The sequence below is a fragment of the Odocoileus virginianus genome, chromosome 17 (genome assembly GCF_023699985.2).
Source record: "Odocoileus virginianus isolate 20LAN1187 ecotype Illinois chromosome 17, Ovbor_1.2, whole genome shotgun sequence".
In the NCBI taxonomy this organism is placed as follows: domain Eukaryota; kingdom Metazoa; phylum Chordata; class Mammalia; order Artiodactyla; family Cervidae; genus Odocoileus; species Odocoileus virginianus.
This window is the reverse complement of record NC_069690.1, coordinates 6,833,335-6,852,672: the sequence shown is the minus strand read 5'-3', so window position 1 is coordinate 6,852,672 and position 19,338 is coordinate 6,833,335. Positions and strand designations below refer to the sequence as shown.

The window sequence follows — 19,338 nt, the reverse complement described above, 5'->3', positions numbered from 1 at the left end:
ATTTTTGGTAAAATTTGAATCCCCCTCTTTTTAATTTATTTTCACTTGTTAGAAACAACTTGTGTCATATCTCATATCATGGTTGTCATTTTTAGATTTTCTTTAATTTCCTCCTTCAAGTAGGAGGAAATCAGTCACTTAATTCTCATCAGTGATTTTTTTTAATAGATGGCTTGGAGATGTCTATGATGAAATACAGAAATACAGATTTGGTTCAAATTTCACAAAATTTTATGCTAGTGTCCATTATTTGTTTTCATACCTTATCAAGACTCTACATTGTATTTAATTGCATTGAGTAGCTTCAGCTGCATGCAACAAATTCTGGTAAATTCTCTTTTCATTTTTATTCTATTACAAATATTTTCTAATTTTCCTTGTTATGGCTTCTTAGATACACCCATCATTTAAAAGTGGACATTTAATTTCCAAATACATGGTATTTTGTTTAAAGTATCTTTAATATTAATTCCTCATGTTGATACTAACTTCTCATTTAAATGCTTTCTTCTCTGCAATCACCTTCTGGGTTGTTTTTTTTTAGTTTAACTTCACTGAGGCTTTCAATGGCTAGGTTCAAGATCTTTCTCAGTAAATGCCATACTGGACTTGAAAATATGTGGGTTATTTTCAAATATCTTTTAATATTGATTTCTAACATAATTTCACAGTGCTAACAGACTCTATATGATTTCAATACCGTTAGAACATGAAATTTTTGCACTTTTTTGTGTGTGTCCCTGGATATGTTCTAGTGTCTCCTAGTTTAAAGTCTGTGGAAACTTGAATGGAATTTGTATCTTGCTATCGTGTGAAAAATTTCACTGTTTTACATCCTTCCTCTCTGCAAATGTTTTGCCACAAGCATGCCATACCTGTACAATTTTGTAGTACCTTTTTTGGTTTGTTTTTTATGTATAACCCATTCTTTTTATTGTGGTAAAATATACATTATATAAAATTTACCATCTTAACCATTTTAAAGTGTTAATGCAGTTCAGATATTAAATATATGAAATATATTCAGAAGGTTGTGCAGCCATCGCCACCATCCATTTTCATAATTCTTTTCATCCAGTAAAACTGAAGGCAACTGAATCTGACTCTGTGCTCATTAGATAATAACTCCCCTGTCCCTAGTCCCTGGCAAACATCATTTTACTTTCTGTCTCTATGAATCTGACTACTCTTAAGTACTTTATACAAGGGGAATCATACAGAATTGGTCTTTTTGTGACTGGTTTATTTCACTTAGCATAATATCCTCAAGGTTCATTCCTGTTGTAGCGTATATCAGACTTTCTTTCTAAGGTGTTAAGTAATTTTTCTGATCGTGAAAATAGTATATAAAACTCAGAGTTCTTGGTCTTAGTTGCCATCTGCCTTCCACATACTCCAGAAGAGTAGTAGTTTGTGTCTTCCTTTAGGAGGGCACAGAAGCTCCATTTAGGAACTTGGCCTGATGCCTGCCTGTTTGGGTCAAGGTAATTACTAGTGGTGCGATGCTCCCACAGTTTGAAACGTTTGACCTTTGACTTGACTTCAAGTTTGAAGACAGTATCATACACCATGCTCACTGTACGCTCAGTACCTTCGTGAAGCGAGTACAGAGTTCAGTAGGAGATGCCAGACTCCTTCTAAGGCCTAAACAAAAAGGATTTCAGCTATAATGCTTTGCTGTAAGTTGCTATTTGTCCAGCTGTAGTATGCTTTAAAGGGATATGGCATCAGTAGGAATGTTACTTGGGAAAACGTCAGAAAGCAGAGCTACTGGGCAACAGGAAGTAGAGAGGGTGTAGGGTCGGGGGTGGGTGAGGCGGGATGACGATGCAGAAGCAGCTAGTGATACAGGTCCTGATGATTTCCAACATGAAATAAGAAATACACGGCAAACCTCGGCCATCATAACTTTTTCTCTTTTCCTGAGGCTCCGCAATTACTTCAGGGGACAGGGGGAAAGAATAAGGGATCTACAATTGCCCCCAAAGCATAGCCCGCTCCGAGGGTGGAGAGGACCGGGCTCCGGGTGGGGGGTGGGCACCGAGGAGACGCAGCCGCATCAGTCACGCTGCCTCCACGGACATCCAGCCTTGGCAGCAGCGAGAGGCTCCAGCATGCTCGCGGGGCTGATGGGGTATGGCCACAAGCGCAGGTTCCCACCTCGCCATCAACCGGTTAGTAACTCAGCAGGAAGAAACACATACCGAATTCCACATTTAGGGGCTGAGCAAAAGGTTTGGGGCTGAATCCCTTTCGCTTAAGAATGTGCTCTTGTAAAATCAATAAGTAAAAAAAGCCAAGCATAATTGACTACAAGAATGTGTTTTGGGCCTATTAACAGATAATTAGAATGAGCTGCTCTGTGTATAACATGAATAAGGGTTTTGGTGCTTGTTTTTTTACTTTTTTACGATAATGATCAGTGCAATACTTTTCCCCTCTTCAATATAAATTCAAATGTATATTGTGTCATACATGGTCACATTAAACTTTTTAACAACAATACAGAAATAGAAGAAATAACATCATCCCCCCTCCCATTTTTTTAAAAAACAAATGTTGTCTTACAAAACCCTTGGATTTCCAAACATTTACTGCATTAAAGCTGCCTGTTGCCAACTCTCTTAGAATCTCCTTTGGGCAGCAGTCTTGAGAATGCCACTCAAGTAATTACAGTAATGACAGTAATAAAAATATAGCTAATCTACTGTTTTGAATTCCAGATTTAATTTCTGGAAACAGCCAAGTTTGGCGGATAAAGTGAGATACCATCTCTGTTTCCAAATGAGGTACAACTATAACATAATGTCCCTGATGTTACTGTGTGGGTCTGGAGGACAGCCACAAACAGTTTTATATACCTTGGTAACAGTGGGAATCCAAGGACCTCAGATGAAAAACTCCAACTTTCGAGAATTTCCTTTGGCTCATTTAACTAAGGGATCTATTAATGCTCCAGCCATCAGGTAGCTTTTAGATACAGGAGACTCTGGTTTGATCTCTGGGTTGGGAAGATCCCTTGGGGAAGAAAATGGCAGCCCGCTCTAGTCTTCTTGCCTGGAAAATTTCATGGACAGAGGAGCCTGGCAGATTATAGTCCTTGGGGTTGCAAAGAGTCAGACATGACTGAGCAACTGAACACAAACACACACACACACAAACATGCACACATGCAGGCACGTGTGCACACCCTCAGAGGCCATGGTGCTTTAAACTCTCGAGGGCTCCCTGCAGACAGGAGCTAAGAACAATAGCTCAGCACAGCTGGAGCCCTGCTTTCCAGTCACAGTACTGCAGCTGAGCAATGATCTGGCTCCTGGGATGGAAGAGAATGGACGTGACATTGCACTCTAGCTGACACGTGTCAGTTATTGAGTTCTGACTGTTTTAAGTGCTTTACATTCATTCATTTGATCCTCACAGAAACCCTAAATCATGTTGCTTCCCTTTCATAGCTGACATGCGGAGGCACCAGAAAGCCAAGTAATTTGCCCAGAAGTCACAGAATAAGCGGCCAAGCTGAGATTTGAAATTGGCTATGCTGAGCTCCAGAGTCACTGTTGGTGTCTTTAACCACTCACCATGCTGTCCTGACAAGAATCTTAAGCCACTTAAGTGTGTATTTCAGAATCTCATAATGTAGGAGTTTTGTTTGTTTTAGCAGATGTCTCATGTAAAAGTCATAGGAACTTGGGACTTCCCTGGTGGTCCAGTGGCTAAGACTCTGCACTTCCAAGGCAGGGGGCCCAGGTTCGATCCCAGGTCCGGGAACCAGATCCTACCTGCTGCAACCAAGGGTTGCATGCCGCAACTAAGTCCTGGCACAGCAAATAAAGAAATAAAATTAGAAAAGCCATAGGAATGTGGACAAGTCACTTAACTGCACCAAGCCTCCCTTCGTTGTCTGAAGAAATAGGGAGAAAACAAACTCAAACCTACAAGGATTCCTAAAAAAAATGGATACAAAGCTTCTGGTATTTAAGAGGCAAGCTGGCCATTTCCTACAGAAGAAGGGTCAACTACAGAGAATGCCCACTTACTACTTACTTTTTACAGGGTGGGGGGCACATTATCAGAAGATTATGATGATTCCACTTTAATATAATAAAAGTTTGCTTAATATCATGAACAATCTTCCCTATTGTTACCATTAACTCTTTTTTGTTCATAAGATTCAACTCATTTAAAAATTATACCTTTTTCTCCTTAAAAACAATATATGCGTTGTTTGTAATAATATAGAAAGCACATAAATCATAAGGAAAGAAATGCTCATGATACATTTACCCACAAATAACTCAACATTTTGATGTGTACCCTCTTTCTACACACAAATACAGTGAAATAAAACTAGCATCAAATTGTATATACTTTTTGCAAGCTGCTTTGTCTTAAAAATGTTATCATGGTGTGAGCTGTTACATATAGGATGGATGAACAACAAGGTCCTACTATATAGCACAGGGAACTATATTTGATAACTGGTAAACCAGTTATCAAAGAATATTAAAAAGGAATGTATATGTATGTGTGTGTGTATATATATATATATAAATATATATGTATAACTGAGTCACTGCTATATAGTAGAAATGAACACATTGTAAACAAGCTGCACTGCAAAAAATAAAGAAAAACATTAGTATCTAGAAATACAAAATCAATACGTACAAATAGCTATTTAACCAATATTCCCAAATGATGTTATTATATAATGGCTAAGAACTTCTAGAACAATGGATAGAACACAAAAAAGAATATAAGAAAATATAACAGAAACAAAATAATGGTGTGTTTTTGGTGTTTCTCAACAAAAAAAAAAAAAGAAAAAAAGATGAGGAAACAAGGTTAAAAATATGTTTTCACCAAATGTTTTATAACTTTTAATAAAACACTTTAGTCAACTGTTTTCCTAAAGGAATTAAAGCTATAATAAAAACACAATCATCTCTAAAACAAACAAAAAATGTTATTCTGAAAGTATTAATCTTACTCTCCCATGTCGTTAAATATTCTCCTCCAACATCTTTGTGAAGGTCTGTAAACTAACACATCACATGGATGTATTAATTTACTTAATTAAGCAGTCCTCTATAGACGTTTTGTTTCTAAGTCCACAGTGAATATCTAACTAGATGTTAAGATGGTTTCCGAGGATACAATGAATATCCTTGGGGATAAAATGCATAGAAATACAACTAATTTTTTTTCCGGGCAAGGCTTTACTGGGACTCCTGCTACAGCAGGAGAGAGTGAGAACAAGTCACAGGTTCCCTTGCTCACTCCCAAGCAGGGGTGAGCTGGTTCCACGTACGGGGTGAGGGTAGGGATGTGTCCAGACCGAAGGGGTGACTGGTTATGTTGTGTGCAGAGGGCATGAGCAGTACCCTGCTTTTACTCAGGGCACCGTGCTTTTGCTCCCAGCTCTTCGGAAGTGGAGTTGTGTTTTTTACCTTTTTGTATTTTGTTGTGCATAATTTCTTCCACCTGCACACCCACACTGTTATTTTTAGTTCCTTATGAAAGTGAAAGTGTCAGCCACTCAGTCATGTCCGACTCTTTGTGACTCCGTGGACTGAAGCCCATGGAAAGCTCCAAGAAAGAATACTGGAGTGGGTTGCCGTTCCCTTCTCCAGGGGATCTTTCTGACCCAGGGATCGATCCCTGGTCTCCTGCACTGCAGGGAGATTCTTCACCATCTGAGTCATCAGGGAAACCCTTACACAGTTTCCTTGTTTTCTGCTATTCTTACAATTTCTTTGCATTCTGTTGCTCAAGGAGGAGGTGTTTTTCCAGGTGCAAGCACTCAGCGAAGGGTCCCAGGTCCCAGCCTGTCTCATCTCTCCCCCGGGGCAACCCACCTGACTTTGAAGAATAAAGTCTGCAGGCAAAAGGCAGTGAGTCTCAAAGCCCCACGTCCTGACTCTGGAGGAAAGTCACGGTCCTACGGAGGTCAACAGAGCAGATCTTTAATAGAGTTTGGGGGAAGTTCTCTTTTCTCCCAGGCCCCAGAGGCTCCCAGGCTCTGACTGGGCCCTGGCTGGAATCCAGAACAGACACAGAAATGTCTCAGGGAGACTGGAGCAGAGGTAGGGGGAGAGGACCCTGCCTCTGACAGCCCAGCTAGAGAGGAAGCCACCAGTAATCGCCCACCTCTCGGCCTCAGGCCTGACTCCACTGGCCAAGTCACACACTTCCCTCTCGGATCCTACACTGAGAAGAGGCCAAACCACTGGGGTGACCAACTCAACCGTTTGCCTGGGACCTCTCTAGTGTCAGCAGCAAGAGCCCTGTGACCTGGCTAGCCTGGGTGAGCTAGCATGGCTAATCAGCCTCCACAAATCCAAGTCACTGCAAATGCCCATGGCACCCTGGATGCAAGGGCCCAGGTATTCCTGTGGGCAGGGATCCTCCAAGACTCACTGACTAAATTCCCACAATCTGATGCAGCAGGTTTCACTGCCTGTGAGTGCATTTTTCCTCCACGTTCACCAGGGTTTTCCATTGCTCACAGTCAGATCCAGTAAGCGCAGCTAACTAATAACTGTGGCTGTGGCCAGGGATTGGTAGAAACTGCTTTGGGTTTCTCTGCCTGAAACGTCCTCATGCTCTAGGCAGTGGTCCCCGTCTCTGGGGATACACTGGAATCCCCTGGGGGACTGGACATCTGTGTTGTTCAAAGCTACAAGGTCATTCTGGTGCACAGCTAGGATTAAAGACCCACAGCACTAGGACATAGAACACCAGCCACTTGATTTCCCCTTTATCTGAGACAGTTTGTTTTTCAGGACAACTCAGCTCTGCTCAGGGTCTTCAGCTCTCCTTTCTGCATCTGTGAACTGGCTTCCACTCAGGCATAAATCCTGGTTAAAGCAATTTTCTTAAACCAAAAAGATCAGCCCTCGATTACATTTTCTTTCTTTTTTTAAATTATTTTTGGCTGCGTTGCTGTACGCAGGATTTCCCTAGCTGTGGAAAGTGAGGGCTATTCTAGATGCGGTGCATCGGCTTCTCATTACAGTGGCTTCTCTTGTTGCGGCTCGTGAAATACAACTAATTTACAAAAGTAGTCTAAGGCAGACTACTGAGGATGATAAACCCCTGGCCTCCAAAATGGCCCATCGTGTGTGTTTGTTGTTAAGCAATTATTTGATGTTTGGCATTCTTAGAACCATTACTTCCTCTGAGAATAAAATTAAGAGAATGTGCTAATGTGCTAGGTATATAGGAGCTGTCTAGTTTTAGATAATCAATGCAAACCGCACATTTTCCTGAAAGTTCCCCTAAGCCTGTTACAATTCCTTTATCTGGCTTTCCCTCTCAGTTCAGTTCAGTGCAGTCACTCAGTCATGTCTGACTCTTTGCGACTCCATGGACTGCAGCACATCAGGCTTCCCTGTCCATCACCAACTCCCAGAGCTTGCTCAAACTCATGTCCATCGAGTCTGTGATGCCATCCAACCATCTCATCCTCTGTCATCCCCTTCTCCTCCCGCCCTCAATCTTTCCCAGCATCAGAGTCTTTTCCAATGAGTCAATTCTTTGCATCAGGAGGTCAAAGTATTGGAGTTTCAGCTTCAACATCAGTCCTTCCAATGAATATTCAGGACTGATTTCCTTTAGGATTGACTGATTTGATCTGCTTGTAGTCCAAGGGACTCTCAAGAGTCTTCTCCAACACCACAGTTCAAAAGCATCAATTCTTCGGCATTCAGCTTTCTTTATGGTCCAAATCTCACATCCATACATGACTACTGGAAAAACTGTAGCTTTAACTAGATGGACCTTTGTTGGCAAAGTAATGTCTCTGCTTTTTAATATGCTGTCTAGGTTGGTCATCACTTTTCTTCCAAGAAGCAAGAGTCTTTTAATTTCATGGCTGCAGTCACCATCTGCAGTGATTTGGAGCCCAGGAAAATAAAATCTGTCACTGTTTCCATTGTTTCCCCATCTATTTGCCATGAAGTGATGGGCCCATATGCCATGATCTTTGTTCTTTGAATGTTGAGTTCTAAGCAAGCTTTTTCACTCTCCTCTTTCACTTTCATCAAGAGGCTCTTTAGTTCCTCTTCACTTTCTGCCATAAGGGTGGTGTCATCTGCATTTCTGAGGTTATTGATATTCCTCCTGGCAATCTTGATTGCACCTCGTGCTTCATCCAACCCGGCATTTTGCATGATGTACTCTGCATAGCATTTGCTTAATCCAGCACCATTTTGACTCCTAATTAATTTATCAAATAGACCATTAATGGTATCACAGAATAGTTTTGAAATAGGAGAGAAGAGGGTAGGACATAACATTTGAAAGAATGACATAGCCTTAGGACACAACATAAGCTGATTAGAATCAAATGGGTCCAAGATGGCAGACAGGTTCACCTGCCTAGTCCTTGATCTTCAGTGTATGCTCACTGGACACAGCAGCGAGCTACACGACACACCCACAGGAACTGCAACAGGTCCAAGGCCGACCATCAAAGATGAAAAAGTGGATGGGGGCCCAATTCCTGGTCATCTCTACCCTTTCCCCAAAACAGCTGGAATAATTTTTCCACTCATTAGCCTATGAAATTACCCAGCCCATAAAAACTAACCACACCACATTTCGAGGCCACTCTTGTCTTCTGACGTGGCCCGTATTGTTTGGAGTGTGTTTCTTGCTAAATAAATCCACTTATTACCTATCACTTTGTCTCTCACTGAATTCTTTCTGTGATGAGACATCCAGAACCTGAGCTTTGGACTACTCGTGTGGTACAATGGATGGGAATCTGCCTGCCAATTCAGAGGACGTGAGTCCAATCCCCGGTCTGGGATGATTCTACATGCCACGGCGCAACTAATGCTCATGAGCCACAACTACTGAAGTCCGGCTCACAGGCCGCCACTACTGTGAGCTGCCACTACTGAAGCCCGTGTGCCTAGAGCCTGTGCTCCGACAGAAAGAGAATCCACTGCCAGAGAAGCCTGCACACGGCAACAAAGTGTACCCCTGCTGAATGCAACTAGAGAACGCTCGAGTGCAGCAACGGATACCCTGCACAATCAAAACTAAAAAAGAACCTGAGCTTTACTAGGTCTTGGAACCAGGTCTTGAAACTTGAAATCGCAACTGGCGTTTGGCCAGGTGCAAGTCCCAGCCACAGGGGTAAGAGTCCCAAACTGGGTTTTGGCTGGGTTTGAGTCCCAGCACATGGGTTTAAGTCCCAATATGAGGTGAATGGTTTCCATTTCACTGCCTTAAAAATCTTCTGGAAACCACTGATCTTTTTCCTGTCTCCATATGTTTTGCCTTATCCAGAATGTTATACCAGGGACATATCCAGAATGTCCTTGGTAGCTTAGCTGGTAAAGAACCCACCTGCAATGTGGGAGACCTGGGCTCGGTCCCTGGCTTGGGAAGATCCCATGCAGAAGGGAATAGCTAATGGCTCCAATATTCTGGTCTGGAGAATACCATGGACTATACAGTCCATGGGGTCGCAGAGAGTCAGACAAGACTGAGTGACTTTCACTTTCAGAATGTCATATAGTTGGAATCATACAGTATTTAGCCTTTTCAGATTGACTTCTTTCACTTAATAATGTACATTTAAGTTTCCTCCATGTCTTGACTTGACAGCTCATTTCTTTTTAGTACTGAATAATATTCCATAGTCTGGATGCACCAAAGTTTATTTACCCATTTACCTACTGAAGGACATCTTGACTATTTCCAAGTTGTGGCAATTATGAATAAAGTTGCCATAAATATCTGCATACAGGTTTTTGTGTGGACACTGATTTTCAACTCCCTTGGGTAAATACCAATGAGCATGATTGCTGAATTGTGTGTTGAGTATGTCACTTCTGTAAGAAATGTCAAACTGATTTCTAAACTAGCTGTTCCCTTTTTGTATTCCCATCAGCAATGACTGAGAGTTCCTGGAGGGTGTTGTTAAAGTTTTAGATTTTGGCCTTTCTGATTGATGTAAACTAGTATCTCACTGCTTTAATTTGCATTTCCTTGATGACATACCATGTGGAGCATCTTTTCATATACTTATTTGCCATCTATATGTCTTCTTTGATAAAGTTCTTGTTCAGGTCTTTGGTCCACTTTTTTATTGGGGTTGTTTGTTTTCTTATTGTTGAGTTTCATGAGTTCTTTGCATATTTTGAAAAATCGTCTTTCAGCAGGTACATGTTTTACCAGTATTTTCTCATATTCTGTGGCTTGTCTCCTTATTCTCTTGATCCTAATCCATTTTTAGGATTAGAAGGTAGAGTGGGAAAAAAATAGGAGAGAGGGTGGTGCTGGATTATCGAGATGGTGGACTAGGACTAAGCTTACGGCCCCAGTAGAAAACAGCATCAAAAACATCAGAAACAAAATGTTCTGAAATAATTGATATCAAAAAAGACATAAGAAATGTTGACCTCTGGCTCCCTCCCGCCTCCTCTCAGTCACTCGGTGGTGTCTGACTCTCTGCAGCCCCACTGACTGTAGCCCACCAGGCTCCTCTGTCCGTGAAATTTTCCAGGCAATACTGGAGTGGGGTGCCATTTTCTACTGCCGGGGGATTGAACCCACATCCCATGTGTCTCCTGCACTGGCAAAGCAAATTCGTTACCATCAGCGCCACCTGGGATAGCAAGTTAAAAACTTCAGAGGAAAGGATTGGTAAACCCTGAAATCAGGTCAACAGAAACAATACTAGCTAAAGAAGAGGAAGAAAATGAGACTTAAAGAAGATGAATAAAGCCTCAGTAACCTACGGGACAATATCAAGCAAGCTAACATATATTTAACTAGAGAGAGGAAATGAGGCCCCAAACTGGAAGAAACAGGAATGGAAAACATTGCCCAAATTTGGAAAAAGAGAATGAGTTACAAATCCAAGAAGCCTAGTGAGAGAGTCAGTTCTTACGCAGGTTGATAAGGAGTCCAGGGCCTTGGAGGGGGAGAAAGTGGTCTTGGGCCCTAGAGGAGAAAAGGGATAAACTTTTTTTCTACGTTCCTCGTCTTAGTGACATAAGACTTTTTCTTAAAGCTCTGAGTTGTTACTTGCAACAATCTATTTCTTCTAAGACTAATTTAAGCCCAGAGCTAATCATTATACAACATAACAATTCATCTTGCACAAGGGCATGTTTTTCCTTAAATTCTGTACTAATGATTATAAAACAACAATTTTATCTTGCTCGAGGACGTATTTCTCCTTCTTAACAAGAACCTTCTGACTAATCCTATTATCTTAAAATGTATGCTGTGGGAGTGGGTCTGGTAAGACCTTTCTTTTGTTAGTAACCAACTGAAGAAAGTATATAAGGTCTTGACAAGACTAGTGAGTGGGGCACTGTCTGCCCCTTTCTGATGTCTATGGCAGAAGCTTTCTCCCTTTTTCACTGTAATAAAACTTTTTCCGAACAAAGTTCTGAGTGCCTGAAGCTGTATCTCTGGTCCCGAAGCCAAATTCTCTACTTCAGAGATCACAAATCTGACACCATTCACCAGAAGCTATCATTAGCAAACCCCAAGCAAGATATTTTTTAGAAAAGACACTTAGGCACATCATAGTTAAAATGCTGAAAATCACAGTTAAAGAGATAATCTCAAAACTCACCTGAGGAAGTAAAAAACATTCAACAAACTGTGGAAAATTCTTAAAGAGGTTGGAATACCAGACCACCTTATCTGCCTCTTGCTAGACCTGTATGCAGGTCAAAAAGCAACAGTTAGAACTGGACCTGAAACAACAGACTGGTTCAAAATTGGGAAAGGAGAACACCAAGGTTGTATATTGTCACCCTGCTTATTTAGCTTATATGCAGAGTACATCATGAGAAATGCTGGGCTGGATGAATCATAAGCTGGAATCAAGACAGCTGGGAGAAATATCAATAACCTCAGATATACAGATGACACCACCCTTATGGCAGCAAGTGAAGAGGAACTAAAGAACTTCTTGACGAAGGTGGAAGAGGAGAGTGAAAAAGCTGGCTTAAAATTCAACACTCAAAAAAATAAGATCATGGCCTCCAGTCCCATCACTTCATGGCAAATAGATAAGGAAAAAAGGAAATCAGTGACAGACTTAATTTTCTTGGGCTCCAAAATCACTGTGGACAGTGACTGCAGCCATGAAATTGAAAGATGCTTGCTCCTTGGAAGAAAAGCTATGACAAATCTAGGCAGCAAAATAAAAAGCAGAGACTTCACTTTGATGACAAAAGCCTGTCTAGTCAAAGCTATGGTTTTTCCAGTGGTCATGTATGGATGTGAGAGTCGGACTACAAAGAAAACTGAGTGCTGAAGAATTGATGCTTTTGAACTGTGGTATTGGAGAAGACTCTTGAGAGTCCCTTGGACTGCAAGGAGATCCAACCAGTCCATCCTAAAAGAAATCAGTCCTGGGTGTTCATTGGAAGGACTGATACTGAAGCTGAAACTCCAGTACTTTGGCCACTTGATGTGAAGAGTTGACTCACTGGAAAAGACCCTGATGCTGGGAAAGATTGAGGGCAGGAGGAGAAGCGGGTGACAGAGAATGAGTTGGTTGGATGGCATCACTGACTCAGTGGACATGAGCCTAAGCAAACTCTGGGAGATAGTGAAGGACAGGGAAACCTGGTGTGCTGCAGTCTAAGGGGTCACAAAGAGTCATACATAACTTAGCAACTGAACAACAACAGGGGAGCCCCAATACAAATGGAAGTTGATGTCTCATCAGAAACAATAGAGGGCAAAGAGAACAGAATGTCATCTTTAAAGTGTTGAAAGTAAAGTCAACCAACAATTATATATGCTGTGAAATTACCCATTAAAAGTGAAGATGAAAAAAGACACTTCCAGATAAATAAAAGATGAAAGAATTGACAGCAGTTCTGCACTACAGGATATGCAGAAGTAAACTTGCAGTCAGAAGGATGAAGACTACTGGAAATGGTAAATATGTGGAGAATAGATCTATCTTTTATGTATAACTGTATTTTCCTTTGAGAGGTGACTGCTTAAAGTAAATGTAACAATATAATACTGTTAAAAGATTAACTGGGGAACATCACCCTTGTGAAGAGTTCATTGGAGCAAACGATTTAAATCAGGAAGTGCCAAACTGAAAGTGGCCAGAGGGCACTCACTCCGCCTGCAGGAATGAAGGGAAAGGCTGCTACAGGGCAGACGCAGGACACAGCAAGGGGATCATTTAACTGGTTTTAGTTTGGGCAGTAGCATTACCCGGGAAAGTCTAGTTAGCGGGGTTTGTGATTGGTTGTACTCAAGTGTTGACTTCTTAACCTTGAGGTATTTACAGAAATTGACTGTGGCTTAGGTTGTGGCTTGCTTACGCTGGCTGCCAAGCACAGGAGTCACCCTAGTCTAATGACTTCCTTGTTCAATGACTTTCACAATAGTGTGGGGTTATTAGGTACGTATACGTAAAATGCATGTGTACTCGATCACTAAGTCATGTCAGGCTCTTACGTGACAACAAGAGCAAAAGAAGTGGTAGATAAAATATTAATGTAATAAGACTGTCACACTTTATATGTTTATTCATTTTAACATATTCATTATAAATAGACTGTGATAAATTAAGGCTGCATAATAAGATCCTTAGAATAACCATGAGAAATATAATAAGAAGAAGGGATAGTTAGGGAGTTTGGGATTGACATGTACACACTGTTATATTTAAAATGGATAAACAAGAACAGGGAATATGCTATGTTATGTCTGCTCAATGTTACACAACAACCTAAATGGGAAAATAATTGGAAAAATGATAGATACATGTATAAGTGAATCACTTTGCTGTGCACGGAAACTAACACAACACTGTCAACCAATCATACTCGAATATAAAGTAAAAAGTACAAAAAAAGCATAAGCAAAGGCCAAAAGAGAAATGAAAAAGAAATGTACGGCCTCTTTGATTAGTCCAAAAGAAGACTAGAAAAGAGGAAAAGCAGAAAAAGCCCAAAGAAACAACCAAATACAAGTAACATTTTGGTACATTTCAAATTAAGAAGCACATTAAATTCAAATGGACTAAACACTCTAATTGAAAGGCTGAGATTGTCAGACTCGATGTAAAAGGAAGACCCAACTATGTTCAATCTACAAGACATACTTTTTTTTTCTTTTTTTTTTTTACAAGACATACTTTAAATATAAAGACACAGAGAAACAGAAATTAACAGGTTAGAAATCTATACCACGCAGGTAGTAAGAAAACTATTTGACTATATTGATATTGGACAAAGTGGATTTTTTTTGTTTTGTTTTTTTAAATGATGTATCATCTATTTATTTATTTGGTTGCACTGGGTCTTAGTTGTGGCATGCGAGACCTTCCTTGAATCATGCAGGTCTTCTGCTGTGGTGCATGGACGCTCCAGTTGTGGCGTGTGGACTCAGTAGTTGTGACGCATGAACTTAGTTGCTCCACCATATGTGGGATCTAAATTTCCCAATCAGGAATTGAACCCACATCCCCAGCAGAGAAGTCCCAACAAAGTAGATTTTAAGAGAAAGATTATTATGAGACATAAAGGTGGACTTTCAAGGGGTTAAATACCATGAAATATATAAAATCCTAATGTGTATGCACTCGTATTAATTTCCTAGGGTTGCCATTACAAAGTACCACAAACTAGAAGACTTAGAACAAAAATTTATTCACTCACAGTTCTGGACACTGAACGCCTGAAATCAAGGTATCAGAAGGCATGCTTCCTCCGGAATCTGTTAAGACAGGCTCCTTTCTTGCCTCTTTGCAGCTTAAGATGACCTTCCAGCAATCTTTGGTGTCCCTTGGCTTTCAGCTACAGTGGTTCAGTCTCTGACTTCAGTGTCATCTTACATCATGCCAAATTAGGGCCACCCTAAATACTCCTTGGAAGGAAAGTTATGACCAAGCTAGATAGCATATTAAAAAGCAGAGACGTTACTTTGCCAACAAAGGTCTGTCTAGTCAAGGCTATGGTTTTTCCAGTGGTCATGTATGGATGTGAGAGTTGGACTGTGAGGAAAGCTGAGTGCCAAAAAACTGATGCTTTTGAACCGTGGTGTTGGAGATGACTCTTGAGAGTCTCTTGGACTGCAAGGAGATCCAACCAGTCCATCCTAAAGGAGATAAGTCCTGGGTGTTCATTGGAAGGACTGATACTGAAGCTGAAACTCCAATATTTTGGCCACCTCATGCGAAGAGTTGACTCATTGGAAAAGACCCTGATGCTGGGAGGGGTTGGGGGCAGGAGGAGAAGGGGACGGCAGAGGATGAGATGGCTGGATGGCATCACTGTCTCAATGGGCGTGAGTTTGAGTAGACTCCGGGAGTTGGTGTTGGACAGGGAGGCCTGGCATGCTGCGATTCATGGGGTCGCAAAGAGTTAGACACGACTGAGTGACTGAACTGAACTGAATGACCCCATCTTAATTGATTACAGCTGCAAAACTCTATTTCCAAAGGTCACATTTATAGACACCAAGGGTTAGGAATTCAACATATATTGTGTAAGGACACAATTCCCACAATTCAATGCCTAACAGTACCTAATAACAAAGTTTCAGAATACATGGGGGGTGCAGGGCAAATACAAAGTGAGAAACAGACAAGTTCATCATCACATTGAAGAAATTAACATCCTGTCAGTCTCAACATATTTCAAAAGACAAACATCTTAAGTAATAGAGCCGACTAAAATGGAATTATATTAGAAATTAATAACAATAAGATATCCAGGAAAGTGCTAGATATTGGGAAATGAAGCCATATCCTTATAAGTAATTAGAAAGAAATTACAGTAACAAAGAAGAAATTACAAAGGAAATTAGAAAATATTTTGAATGAAATAACAATGAGAATACACATATCGAAACTTTTGGAATATAACTAAAACAATGCATAGAGGGAGATTTATAAACATTTATATTAGAAAAGAAAGTTTAACAATATTGATCTGATGTTCCAACTTCATAAACTTGAAAAAGAGCAAACTAAACCAAAAGTAAATAGAAGGAAATAATAGCTATGAGAAGAAATCAATGAAAAAAACAGCAAATAGAGAAAATTAAAGCCAAAAGCTGGTTCTTTGAAAAAATTAATAAATTAATAATCTAGTAGATGGAGTAACCAAGAAAAAAGAAAGAAAACACAGATTACTTATATCAGGAATGAAAGGGGGTAACTGCCAGATTCTACTGACATTAAGAGTTATATGGCAGAAATAAAGACCTCTGAAAATTCTGCCTCTATAAAAGAAAACTAGCAAAAATTCTGAGGATAAACATTTTCAGTACTCTATAAATTAGCAAAAAAGCTTGCAACAATTCAGAAAAATGCTTACTCAAAGAAAGTGGCTGAATCTTGGTAAGAACAGCAAGTTTTGTGGGGTTTTAACTTGACCTTTTCCCAATATCCCCACCCTAGCTCCATGGCAATCTCAAGAAGTAGTAGTCTGCAAATAACGCCAAGCCCTTAGAAAACACCAGGCCTGGATTTAGGGACTTAAGGAAATTCATATCTAATCACTGGCTGATCACGAAGCTAAACAAGCAGAGTTAAGAGCAACACATGACAAAGAATACAGACTTCACAGAATTAATTCAGAAAAGTCACTAAACAAATAACAACAAATGGCCACAACAACAAACCCCAGGAATGGGGGAATCTGGTGTCTACAGTGCCACACTGTATTATTTTAAATGTTCATGTCTGGTTTTGAACAAAAATTGATGACACATACAAAGAAGAAGCCATGGCCCATATAAGGAAAAAAGACCAGAAACTGTCCCTGAGTAAGCACGGATGTTGCACTTTCTAGAAAAATTCTTTAAATCAGTTATGCAAAATATGTTCCAAGAACATCAGGAAATCATGTCTAAAGAAATAAAGCATGAGAATGATGTCTCTTTATTGTATCAGTATGGAAACAGAAATTATTATTATTTCTTAAAAAGAACCAGATTGAAACTCTGGTTTTGGAAAGTACAATAACTACAATGAAAAATTCACCAGAGGGACTCAACATCAGACTTGAGCAGGCAGAAGAAAGAATTCATGAATCTGGACATAGACTGAGACAATCCAGTCGGTGAAGCAGGAAAGAAAAAGAATAATGAATGAAAAGAAAAAGAATAATGAATACAGGCTCAAAGACCTGTGAGACATCAACAAGCTTATCAACATACACATGATGGAAATTCCTAAAGGAGAGGAGAGAGAAGGAGGGAGGAAAGAATATTGAAAGAAATGACCAAAGAATAAAACAGTTTACTTGAAAACATTTAACACAGTAATTGGGAAGTTGTTTAGTTGCTAAGTCATGTCCAACTCTTTTGTGACGCATGGATTGTAGCTCCCCAGGCTTATCTGTCCATGGAATTTCCCAGGCAGGAATACTCGAATGGGATGCCATTTCCTTTTCTAGGGGATCTTCGCAACCCAGGGATCCAACCCGCATCTCCTGCACTGGCAGGCGGGTTCTTTGTGGCTGGGCCACCAGGGAAATCCACTAATGGAGATACTGAAGTGCAAAAAGATATATGACATAAAAATAGGTAGCGAATGACAGATAAAAATCCTATCTTCTGAGGAATTTAATGTAAATGGGGCAGATGCTCCAATTAAAAGGCAGAGATTGGCAGGATCACAAAAAAACGTGATCTGACCATATACAGTCCACAAGAACCACACTTTAGATTCAGACACAAATAGGTTGAAAATAAAAGGATAGAAAAAGAGAAACTACACAAATAGCAACCAATGACAAGACAGACCACATCTGGGTCTCAATACATTTAAAGGATTGAAATAATACAAAGTATATTCTCTCTCCATAATGGAATGTATTTAGGTAGGTCTTAGTAAATAGCTATTGCATGGAAGTTGATAATAATGCATGTCCCTCCTAATGTTATTCACTGACGAATCAGCCTTTCTAAACTTCTCTTCCTGGAAGGAGGGTTCTACAAGCATTTTGACATGAGTCAGGTCACCTCACCCACAAGAGCTAGGTCAGAGGGAATTTCATAATGTTTATTTCCTGGAAAATGCTCCCCATGGGGGACAACATTTTATAGTAGGACACACTTGGTTTTTGGAATCATAGTCTGGATACCAATAATCATTACCTTAGACAAGTTAGTTTCTCTAAGCCTCAGCTTTCTCATCTGTACCATAAGGTATTTATACCTCATGGATTTAGATACTAAATAAATAAATCTTAATTTCCTACCCTCTTCTGTCTTCTTTCTTTTTCTCATACAAATAACATCGCAATATGAAAGAGAAGAAATGGGGTAAATAGTCCTGGAGCAATAGTTAGAGAAAGCTGGAATCAGGATGTTGAATAAAGCAATCTTGAGCTAGTATCCCAGTCCTCTTTTGTATGAAATACGTGACCCTCATCTATAAAATGGACATAATGACGTCCCTCCTATAGTGCTAACAAGGATTATGGGAGATTATAAGGGAATCTATGACTCGCCTAGCGCCCAGAGGTATTGATAAATGGTAGTGATCAGAATTAGAATCTGCCTTTCCCCCCTTTTTGATGCCCACCCTGTCCCCAAAGTATACTTCAGTTCACTCTTCCCAAAGTACTACCTTTCCTCTCGCTCCGCATCTCCTTTCTTGAATACGTCTCCCCTAGCGTACACACACTTGTCCTGCACCGAGGTTAGAGCAGGCAGGAAAACAAAGCTACAATGAAGTAGAAGAAAATAACTCCAAACAATTTTGAGAACAATGTCTCAGAATTATATTGTGTGCGTGCACACGAAAGTGGGTATGTATGAGACAGGAGATTTTTGTGAGACCAAACTCCAGGAAAGTGGAAGGCGGGGCGGGGCGTGGAGCGGAAAGCTTGTTACATCCCGGGGTGGGGAAAGAAATCGCCAAGTTGAAGCCTCAGTGTGTGACCAGAGGTTCCAGCCTGCGGAGATCGTGTTGCCCAAACGCCAGGGCCAGAACCAGAGAAAAGAAAGGAAGGATGAAATAAATACAATTTTAAAAAGGCAGTGAGGCCACGGGAGCCCTTACTGTAGGTTTTTTCACAGGTCCATCCGAGAAGCCCGCCTGACTCGCGGGGGCGGCGGAGGCGGCTGGCGTCCGGCCGGGCTCCCCGAGGGCAGGGACCCGCGCAGGCGCGTCCGCCAGGGGCCCCCGGCGCGCCCGGGATCCGGGGTTCACTCCCCGCGATGCGCCCGCTTCCTCCTCCGCCGCGCGGTCGCGGGAAACGCCCGGGGGGCCGAGAGGGCGGTCTGAACTCCCGAAGTCCGGCGCCCCGCGCCCCGCGCCCGTCGCCGGGGCCCGGGCGCGGCGGCCGGCACCTCGGGGACCCCCGGGCA

General features: G+C 41.1%; 1 long non-coding RNA gene across 2 annotated transcripts; it reads right to left on the bottom strand.

Moving 5' to 3' along the window:
- Positions 1 to 1,226: 1,226 nt before the first annotated feature.
- On the bottom strand, positions 1,227 to 19,338 carry LOC139038988 (uncharacterized). 2 transcript variants are annotated; one of them, XR_011492086.1, is made up of 4 exons: positions 19,031 to 19,338; positions 18,596 to 18,691; positions 14,673 to 14,880; positions 1,227 to 8,223 (listed from the first exon to the last, which is right to left on the bottom strand). It is a non-coding gene; the product is annotated as an uncharacterized lncRNA (long non-coding RNA). The 2 variants fall into 2 exon arrangements; XR_011492085.1 differs by lacking the exon at positions 19,031 to 19,338 and having other exon boundaries at positions 18,596 to 19,012.